Source organism: Ipomoea triloba, chromosome 1, assembly GCF_003576645.1.
Source record: "Ipomoea triloba cultivar NCNSP0323 chromosome 1, ASM357664v1".
Lineage (NCBI taxonomy): Eukaryota > Viridiplantae > Streptophyta > Magnoliopsida > Solanales > Convolvulaceae > Ipomoea > Ipomoea triloba.
This window is the reverse complement of record NC_044916.1, coordinates 722102-732503: the sequence shown is the minus strand read 5'-3', so window position 1 is coordinate 732503 and position 10402 is coordinate 722102. Positions and strand designations below refer to the sequence as shown.

At 35.4% G+C, this 10402-nt stretch overlaps 1 pseudogene; it reads left to right on the top strand.

Moving 5' to 3' along the window:
- Window positions 1-10324, top strand: part of LOC116029530 — a 13529-nt pseudogene extending 3205 nt beyond the window's left edge.
- The last annotated feature ends 78 nt before the right edge of the window (window positions 10325-10402 follow it).

Below are 10402 nucleotides of genomic sequence, written 5' to 3'. Positions count from 1 at the left end.
GGGGGGGGGGGGGAGTAGCATATTCCAAATTGAAGGAATGGGTTCAATTTTGTCAAATTATAAAAAGTATATTTTCCTATCATATTTTTAGTTTTCGACGTTCTTACGATCAACACGAAAGTGGTCTCTTAGTAGGAGGATTTAGGGCATGGTGACTCTTGCTATTGGATGTTGCTCTTGCGTATAGTTTAAATTAAAGATTGATCAAGAAGGTCGGAGGTCAGCTAACCCATTCCTTTTGAACTCAATGAGAAGGTATGACTAGCCTAATAGTACTCTAATATTACATACATTTGAACTAATGGTTTGTCTCCTAGGTAATAAGGCTTTGGTTAGTAAATAATTGATGGCATGATAATGTTGCTCCTTTTTTCACGAAGAACATCATGCCGAGATCTCTTTTATGCTCTCTGGGTTCCTGTTCTCTTTATGGAAGAGTACAGAGTAATAGGCAATGGTCTTTATTTTGTCCAAATGAGGCACCAGGATTGGCAGATTGCTGCGATGAAGAATTTGAGAAACTTTATACAAAATGTTAGAAAAAGGTAATTGTCACACTGTTCAAACACACTGAACTGTTCTTGATACTTGGTTCTGAGGCTTTTTATGGACTCAGGGCAAGGCAAAGAAAGTTGTACAGGCACAAAATCTCTGGTTTGATATCTTGAAGTCTCAGATAGAAACTGGTACTCCCTACGTGCTATATAAGGTTAGTTTTATACTCTTTGTTGGTCCCAAGGGGATGGGGTACAAGTCTAGAGGGGGGGTGAATAGACTTGTATAAGAAATTGCAAATCTTTTCGACCTCTCGTGTGTATTGAACTTAGGATGTTTAGGTTCGATACCTCACGAAGTGAAGACAAAGTTTTATGCGCAGCGGAAATGTTATCCCCTTTTAGTTAGCACGAGTTTGAGTTAGTTCGAGAGGTGTGTTTATATGTAGTGCAATCGAGAGGTTAGCGAGAGATAAAAGCAGTAAGTAAATGCAAGAGAGATTTTTAAGTGGTTCGGCCAACCCGCCTACGTCCACTCTTCTTCCAGAAACTTCCTGGAAGGATTGCACTAAAAACTTCCCTTTTTAGTACAATATCGAGCGCTTGAGCTTTGATCACGAAGCCCGCCTCAAGCCTCAGGTTTTTCGCCCCGCTTCTTGTTACTCCACCTCTCGAGCACTTGACCTTTGATCACCAAGCCCGCGTCAAGCCTCAGGATCTTCACAAGACAGCTCCCAGGTTACTCCGCCTCTCCAAGGTCTTTCTCCCCGCTTCCAGTACTCCACCTCTCGAGCACTTGACCTTTGATCACCAAGCCCGCGTCAAGCCTCAGGTTTCTTTCACTCGGACAGCTGCCAGGTTACTCCACCTCTCTTGCTTAATCCAAAGCAAGGTGTTTTTGGTTGTCACAGTTGAATGTAACAGACTCCAATCTGACCACAAGCTATCGTTGAATCAACTTCGTGTAGAGCAGCTTCGGTCACCTTCTAGATATATAACAGTTTAAGCTTTGTAACTCTCTTAAACACTAAGATGTGTTTTCTCGCTGTTTTGAATATCAGGATGATATTCCAAATTAAGCACTTGCACTTGAACGTTTTAGTCAGACACCTCTTTCGAATTTTCTAACCCTCTTTTCCCCCGTGTCTTCACGTCCTTTTTATATGAGAGTTGAGGAATAATTCCGTTGGAGGGAAAATTATTCCGTTTGAAATTTGTCTCCCATGCTGATCATGGGTCTTGCATATTTTCAGCATATTTCATGGAGTGGTGATCTTGTAACTTGAACCTCTTGTCTTGTAGTGAATATTCCATAGTTCACTTTCTTGAGTCCATGCTCCACTTTCGTCTTTTGGTAAAAGTTACTCTTTTTATATTCCCATTATTCCTTGTTTGTAGGGAATCAGACCACTTCAGTATTGGTGCACCTTTTGACCGTTTGTGGTGGAAATCTGACGTGTCATCCATTTCCGCCCATTTTGAAATCCTCACGTTCGGCACCTCTATCTCCATGATATTCTTCTTCTCCAAACTTTAAGTATGCTTCCTTACCGTCATTCAGCATTACTGGAGAAGTGTCAGTTTATCGAGACCAAGGTTGATGTCTCGATTGTTTTGATGTCTCGAACCCAAGCATCGAGAGGTCTATCTCTCGAACTCTGTTTATGTCTCGAACTGGATAACTGTATCGAGAGGTCCTACCTCTCGAACTCTGCTTATGTCTCGAGACTTAGTTGATGTCTCGCAGACCCTTATTCCTCCAGTGTTGTCCCATGCTTTCTTCTAATCTGTCTATATGATTACAACACGAGACTTCTAAGATGTTCAAACAAATTTACCTCAAGCTTAAATATTTTCCGAGTTGAGCTCAAAGTTACCCGGTTGTATTTTCGCTCTTGGTTTACTTGTCGAACTTACAGCGTTTTGACTATGTATCGGGACTTGGGGATTTCTACTTAACAGTTGGTATCATCAAAACCTATTACATGATGTTCCTAACACTCTTTATATGCTAAAGACTTGATCTGATTCTTCATTTGCATTTTAGTTATTAGTTAACCTTGTTTTCAATGTTCTAAGATTCTTGAAACAAAAAAAGCAACCAGCAAAATCTTGGTACTATTAAGTCTTATTGAGATTATTGTGTATACAAGCCCAACGGAAACTGCGGTCTGCAATCTGGCTTCAATTGCTTTGCCACGATTTTTCAGGGAAAAGGTAATTTACTTGAGTCCATAGGATACATATTTAGTGCTCTATAAATCGATACTTTGATTTTGACAAACTGGCAGAGGTTTGACTTGTTCCATAAGTAATTGCTTCATAACTTTCTTGATGCTATAATTTATCTATTTGGCTGTAATGCATTCCTTCTTATTAATACAGGTTACTGCAATAGTTACATATTGATGTTAACTTTTATCCCGTCGAAACTGCAAAGAACTCTAATTTGCGTCACAGGTCCATTGGGATTGGTGTCCAAGGTCTTGCTGACACATTCACTTTACTTGGCATGGTTTTTTATTCACCAGAGGTGAACTACCTTGATGCAACAGTAATTCCTTCTTCTTGATGCATTATTTCTTGATGCATTATTTCTTTTGTTCTGATACAACATCTGATGTGCAGGCCGAGGATCTAAACACAGAAATATTTGAAACAATATACTACCATGCTCTGAAAGCTTCTTCTGATTTGGCTGCAAAGGAAGGCCCTCTATGAAACCAATGAGGGGGTAGTCCCATAAGCAAGGTATATGTTAGTGTTTCTGCTTTTAGACATTTAAGTGACTAGTACTCTGCAGTTTTTTTGCTTTAATCAGTTAGAGTAGTCATTGCAAGTTAAATTTTCCAGAGTTTATATATGATTTTGCAATGGTTACACCCGTAGATAGGTTTCTGATTAAATTGATTGATTTTATTGTTCAGGGTACCCTCCAGCCAGATATGTTGGGAGTCACCCCCTCAAATCAATGGGATTGGGTTGCTCTTCGAGCAATGATAGAAAAGAATGAAGGAATTCCCTTCTTGCAGCACTAATTCCCACTGCTTCAACAAGCCAAATTCTTGGAAATAGTAAATGCTTTGAGCCATACACATCCAGCATTTACAGCCGCAGAGTTCTAAGGTTTCTTTGCCCACCAGATTCTGTTAGTTCACATTTTAGTTTGCTACCTATCCAATTCTAACTACTGTTGTATTTTGACAATGGTGATTTGTTGTGGTAAACAGACATCTTCTTCATGACTTAACTGAGATGGGTCTTTGGTCACCACTTAAGAACCAGATTATATACGAGGTTGGATCTGTGCAGAAAATCCCTGAAATTCCTGACGAGCTTAAATTAATCTACAAGTAACTTTCTCATCCATTTTATTCTTTCATATTCTTCTCTCTATTCATTGGCTAATGTAGAATATAATGTACTCATGTTAGGACTGTGTGGAGATCAAGCAAAGGACTTTGGTTGATATGGCTGCTGATCGTGGATGCTACATAGACCAGAGCCAAAGCCTTAACATCCATATGGACCAACCCAATTTTGGAAAGCTTACTTCCATGCATTTTTATGCTTGGTCTGAGTTTATATCACTTCATATCTCCGATCTGATTTGTCTTTGTGTTCTGATCGACTACCTTACTTACACGGACACGCTGGGTCTGAAAACTGGAATGTACTCTCTCGATCACGTGCAGCGGCTGATGGTATCAAGTTCACTGTTGATACTTCCATGCTCAAAGTAGCTCCCCATTGCCGCTATCATTTCCTCTTATTCCCATCTTCTATTTAATCTCCTTCAACTTACATTTCAAACTACTGCAAAGCAATGAAGCATTGTTATATTAGTAACTAACAGTTTTTAAATTGTTTATTGTTTTTTCAGGATTTATTTGAGATACCTGCACCTGCTTGGATGAATGTTTCTTTGAGAATGAAACATGTTCCGGAGAATGATAACAATTTGATAAACAAAAAGGCTCTTACTCTACAAGAAGGTTTTGTGCATTTTTATATTATAGTTTTATCTTGCATTTAATATATGGGTGTGACTACAATATGAATGTTAAAATGATTTAAGTTTTATGTTTTTATCCCATTTTACGTTAAGTGATGCTTGTAAACTTATTGTTAGGGTCAAACTTATTTATTTTTTCAGGTAGAGCTGTGTTATGAAAAGAATGGGGGAGTGGCAACTTTTCTCTTCTTCAGCCTAACAATGTTCCTGAAAGTGTGGTATGATTAACACTCTCTCCAAGTTAGTTTTTCTCCATGATTTATTTTATGCGACTCATGCCCATAATAAGTTGATTATTCGTTGTTGAAGCTGTGTATTATAGTAAATAGAAAGAGAAAGCTCTTATTGAAGTGTGAATTTGATATATTATGGCAAGTTCCATATATCAAAAGCATACATTTGTCATGAATTTCATGGAAAAAATTTTCAGTCTTCCTTTTTTTCGCCTTTCTTCTGATTTCTTAATCTCTACTTCTCTACTCTCTTTTTCTTATCTTTTTTCGTTCTAATATTCATCTTCTTGTTCTTTATTTTTATTCCACCCCCTATTTTTGCTTCTTAATTTTCATCTTCTCTTTCGCATCTTCCTTATCCGTTTCTCTCTTTCTTTCTTTCTTTCTTTTTTCCTTCATGTTCACCATCTTTTCTTACTCACTCTCATTCTCATCCCTTCTCGTTTTTTCTTTCTTGACTTTCTCTCTCTCTCTCTCTCTCTATTCTTTTTTCTTCTTTTTTTTTTTTATTCTCCAAACTCCTCTTCTTCACTCTCTTGTCTTTTTGTTTCTCTTTGCTTTCTATCTTTTATCCTCATCAACCTTGCTTTCTATTTTTGCTTTTCAATTTTCTTCTTTTCCTCCCCTTCTTTCACCTTTTGTCCTCCTCCTTTTACCTTCTATCTTTTATCCTCATCCACCTTCTTCTTTTAATTCTCTTTATTCTTTTCGTTTATTTTCACCCTCATTCTTCATTATTCATATTCTTTCATATTCTGATTTTCTCTTCCTACTTTTCATCTAGCTCTTTCTTCTTGTTTTTTTAGTCTACTGCTACTCTTTTTTTCTTCTCTTTCTTATCCTCATATTCATTCTCTTTCTTCTTATTAGAATACTCTCTCTTTTTCTAGTTCCTTTTCATCTTCTTCTTCTCTTTCTTATCTTCCTCTCATTTTCTATCTCCTTTTTTACTTTTATTCCCTTCTTTTTTCCTTCATGTTCTCCATCGTCTCTTTTTTTTTTTTTTTGTTTTCCGTTATCTTTACTTCAAATTCTTCATTCTTCATCTTTTCGCCTTCTCTGCTCATTTCTTAACCTATTACTCTACTTTCTTTTTCTTCTCTTTTTCGTTCAAATATTCATCTTCTTGTGATGTCTTTTTATTCCATCCCCTATTTTTGCTTCTTAATTTTCATTTTCTCTTTCCCATCTTCTTTATCCATTTCTCTCTTTCTTTCCTTCTTTTTTGCTTCATGTTCTCCATCCTTTCTTACTCAAATACTCATTCCTTCTCGTTTTTTCTTTGTTGACTTTCTCTCTCTCTGTCTCTATCTTTTTTCCCTTTTATTCTTCAAACTCATCTTTTTCACTCGTCTTTTTGTTTCCTTTTCCCATTTCTTTCTCCTTTTGCATTCTATCTTTTATCCTCATCCACCTTCTTCTTTTTGTTCTCTTTATTCTTTTCATTTATCTTTCTCGTCATTTTCACCCTCATTCTTCACTAATCATATTCCTTCATCTTCTGTTTTTTCCTTGTTTTTTTCTTCATATTTTTCTTCTGGCTCTTTCTCTTCGTTTTTTTAGTCTACTGCTACTCTTTTTTTTCTTCTCCTTCTTAACCTCATATTCATTCTCTTTCTATTCTTGTTAGAATACTCTCTCTGTTTCGACTTCCTTTCTTTCTTTCTTTCTTTCTTTCTTTCTTTCTTTCTTCTTCTTCTCTTTCTCATCTTCCTATCATTTTCTATCTTCTCTTCCTTCTTTTTTCCTTCATGTTCTCCATCGTCTCTTTTTTTCGTTATCTTATTCTTCAAATTCTTCATTCTTCATCTTTTCGCCTTTCTTCTCATTTCTTAACCGACTACTCTACTATCTTTTTCTTTTCTTTTTCGTTCTAGTATTCATCTTCTTGTTCTTTCTTTTCATTCCACCCCTATTTTTGCTTCTTAATTTTTATTCTTCTCTTTACCATCTTCTTTATCCGTTTCTCTCTTTGTTTCCTTCTTTTTTCCTTCATGTTCTACATTCTTTCTTACTCACTCTCATTCTCATCCCTTCTCTCGTTTTTTATTTGTTGACTTTCTCTCTCTCTGTCTCTATCTTTTTTCATTTTTATTTTCCAAACTCCTCATTTTCACTCTCTTGTCTTTTTGTTTCTTTTCCCCTTCTTTTTCCCTTTCTCCTCCTCCTTTTGCTTTCTTTCTTTTATCGTCATTCACCTTCTTTTTTTTGCTCTCTTTGTTCTTTTCGTTTATCTTTCTCTTTATTTTCACCTTCATTTTTTATAATTCATATTCCTTCATCTTCCGTTTTTTTCTTCCAACCTTTCTTCTAGGTCTTTCTCTTCGTTATTTTAGTTTACTGCTACTCTTTTTTTTTCTCCTTCTTAACCCCATATTCATTCTCTTTCTATTCTTATTAGAATACATTCTTTGTTTCTACTTCCTTTTCTGCTTCTTCTTATCTTTCTCATCTTTCTCTCATTTTCTATCTCCTTTTCTACTTATATTCCCTTCTTTGTTCATTCATGTTCTCCATCATCTCTTTTTTATTCTCATTATCTTTTTACTTCAAATTCCTCGTTCTTCATCCTGTCGCCTTTCTTCTCATTTCTTAATCTATTACTCTACTCTCTTTTTCTTCTATTTTTCGTTCTAATACTCATCTTCTTCTTTCTTTTTATTCCACCCTTCTAGCCCTTTCTCCTCGTTTTTTAGTCTATGGCTACTCTTTTTTTCTTCTCCTTAACCTCATATTCATTCTCTTTCTATTCTTATTAGAATACATTCTCTGTTTCTACTTTCTTTTCTTCTTCTTCTTCTTCTTCTTCTTCTTCTTCTTATCTTTCTCTCATTTTCAATCTCTTTTTCTTCTTTTTACCCTTCTTTTTCCTTTATGTTTTCTATCGTTTCTTTTGTTTTTGTCATGATCTTTTACTTCAAATTCTTCGTCTTTTCGCATTCTACTCTCTTTTTCTTCTCTTTTTGGTTCTAATATTCATCTTCTTGTTTTTCCTTTTTATTCCACTCCCTATTTTTGCATCTTTATTTTCTTCTTCTCTTTGCCATCTTCCTTATCCGTTTCTTCCATTTCTTTCCTTCATGTTCTCCATCCTTTCTTACTCACTCTCATTCTCATGCCTTCTCGTTTTTTCTTTGTTGACCTTCTCTCTCCCTGTCTATCTTTGTTCCTTTTTATTCTCTAAACTCCTCTCTTGTCTTTTTGTTTCGTCAACCCCTTCTTTCTCCTTTTCTTCTTCTTTTTTTCTCTTTTTTTTCCCTTCTTGTTCTCCATTGTCTCTTTTTTTCCATTATATTTTACTTCTCCTCATTCTCCTCAACTCTCTTTTTCTTATCTTTTTCGTTCTAACCTTTTGTTTCTCTCTATCTCTTTTTCTTTTATTTTCCAAACTCTTCTTTTTCACTCTCTTCTCTTTTTGTTTCTCTTCCCCTTCTTTCTCCGCTTTTTTATCTTTTATCATCGTCCACCTTATTCTTTTTGTTCTCTTTATTCTTTTCGTTTATCTTTCTCGTCATTTTCACCCTCATTCTTCATTATTCATATTCCTCCATCTTTTGTGTTTTCCTAGTCTTTTTTCTTCCTACTTTTCTTCTAGCTCTTTCTCCTCGTTTTTTTAGTCTACTGCTACTGTTTTTGTCTTCTCTTTCTTAATCTCATATTCATTCTCTTTCTTCTTATTAGAATTCTCTCTGTTTCTACTTCCCTTTTTCTATCCCCTTTTCTTCGTTTTTTCCCTTCTTTTTTCCTTCATGTTCTCCATCGTCTCTTTTTTTTTCATTATCTTTTTCTTCTCTTTTTCCTTCTAATATTCATCTTGTTCTTTCTTTTTATTCCACCCCCTATTTTTGCTTCTTAATTTTCTTCTCCTCTTTCCCATCTTCCTTTATCTGTTTCTCTCTATCTTTCCTTTTGACCTTCATGTTTTGCATCCTTTCTTACTCACTATCATTCTCATCCCTTCTCATTTTTTCTTTGTTGACCTTCCTCTATCTTTTTTTCCTTTTTATTCTCCAAACTCCTCTTTCTCATTCTCTTCTGTCATCACTCTCATTCTCTTCACTTTCTTCTTTTTCTCTTTCTCATCTTTCTCTCATTTTCTCTCTTCTGTCATCACTCTCATTCTCTTCACTTTCTTCTTTTTTCTCATCTTCCTCTCATTTTCTCTCTATTTTTTTCCCCTTCTTTCGTCATTTTCTTCTTTTGTCTATTTTTGTTCTTGACCCAATTGACAAGGCCACAAGGGTGATGATAGGATAAAAAAATACTGTCCATCCATGAATTTTAGAAAATCCTCAATTTGATAAGTATGCGACCTTAGAAAACATATTAGTGGTTAGTTTGATCTAGTTCTTGAGATGTTTGGGTTATTATAAACTGATATGTGCATAGATTCTCAATTTATAATCAAATTATGAAATAGGCTTTTGGTTGTAGAAATACCCATTTTTGAACAAGAATCCACATCAGCCCAATGTGGAAAAATTGAAAATGTTGCAATGTTTGGAAAAAAGGGAAGATATTTTGTGAAACTGTTTGCTACCCTTGCATTACTTCTCTTTTGATATCTAGGCCTTGTAGGGAGAAGCGTTTTTCATATGCACCAGAGAGGAGTACAATATGATGGGATTTACAGGATAGCTAAAATGTTGGCTCAAAGTTGGAATTCAGGTAAATGATGATTTTGCTGAATTGTGTCTTTTTGGAGGGTGGCGTATGTCATGTACAGTCACAATGTCTGTTTTTTACTATGTAGGGATTTAAAGTTTGTCGGTATCTTTTTGTACGCTATGATAATGAACCTGCTCCCTGGACAAGGTATGTTATGCTATCAATATTTTCTTTCTCAATAAAATTAGTCTCTGTGACAGTATGATGTTAATAATGGGGACCAACCGAGGTCCTTACCTGATGTTAAGGAGATAAAGAAAGGTGCTATTGATATAACTGAAAGAAAGGGAGCTCCGGCGTGGGATTATCATGTGAGAAGCTTCTCTTTTGAAACACAATTTTAGGATCATGCCATGGTATTTGCTACATCTTTTTGGCCTAATGTTACATAACTCAAGCTTGTCCTTAATCACGATAGCCTCTAAAATGATGCATCATATACATGTAAAACTTGCTTTTAGATGTGGTTTCTGACTTTATGTTGTACTGAACATTTAGTTTGATTGTAAAGCTTGAGAGGGGAATTTGATTTGGATATTGGAGTGGGAATTATAATCTGTATGCAAAATTTAGGAGTGGCAATAAGAAGAGAGCTCTATGGAACGAATGACTTTGCGGATGCTGAGGTAATTTTTTTAAATACTTGCTCTGGTGGGTGTTTGTAATTGTTTTCCTAATTTTCTTTTGCTTCTCCTGGCTTCTGTTTTCAGATTACCATTTGTATCTTGTTTCCCATTGCATCCTTGTTATCATGAATGAACAGCATTGATGATTTAAGATTAAGATTTTGTTATGATTATTTAGATCTGACACTTGATAATTCACCAAAACAGATACCAAATCCAAGAGCATTGAGCATTTTAAGTGGAACATCTTTTATGGAAGAAAAAGATACATCCTGTATCAACTTTTAGTCTTCTACTAATTCTCTTCTGTAGATGGAATCTATCATCATACATTGCTACATTATGACTCCAAAATAATTTTCCAAG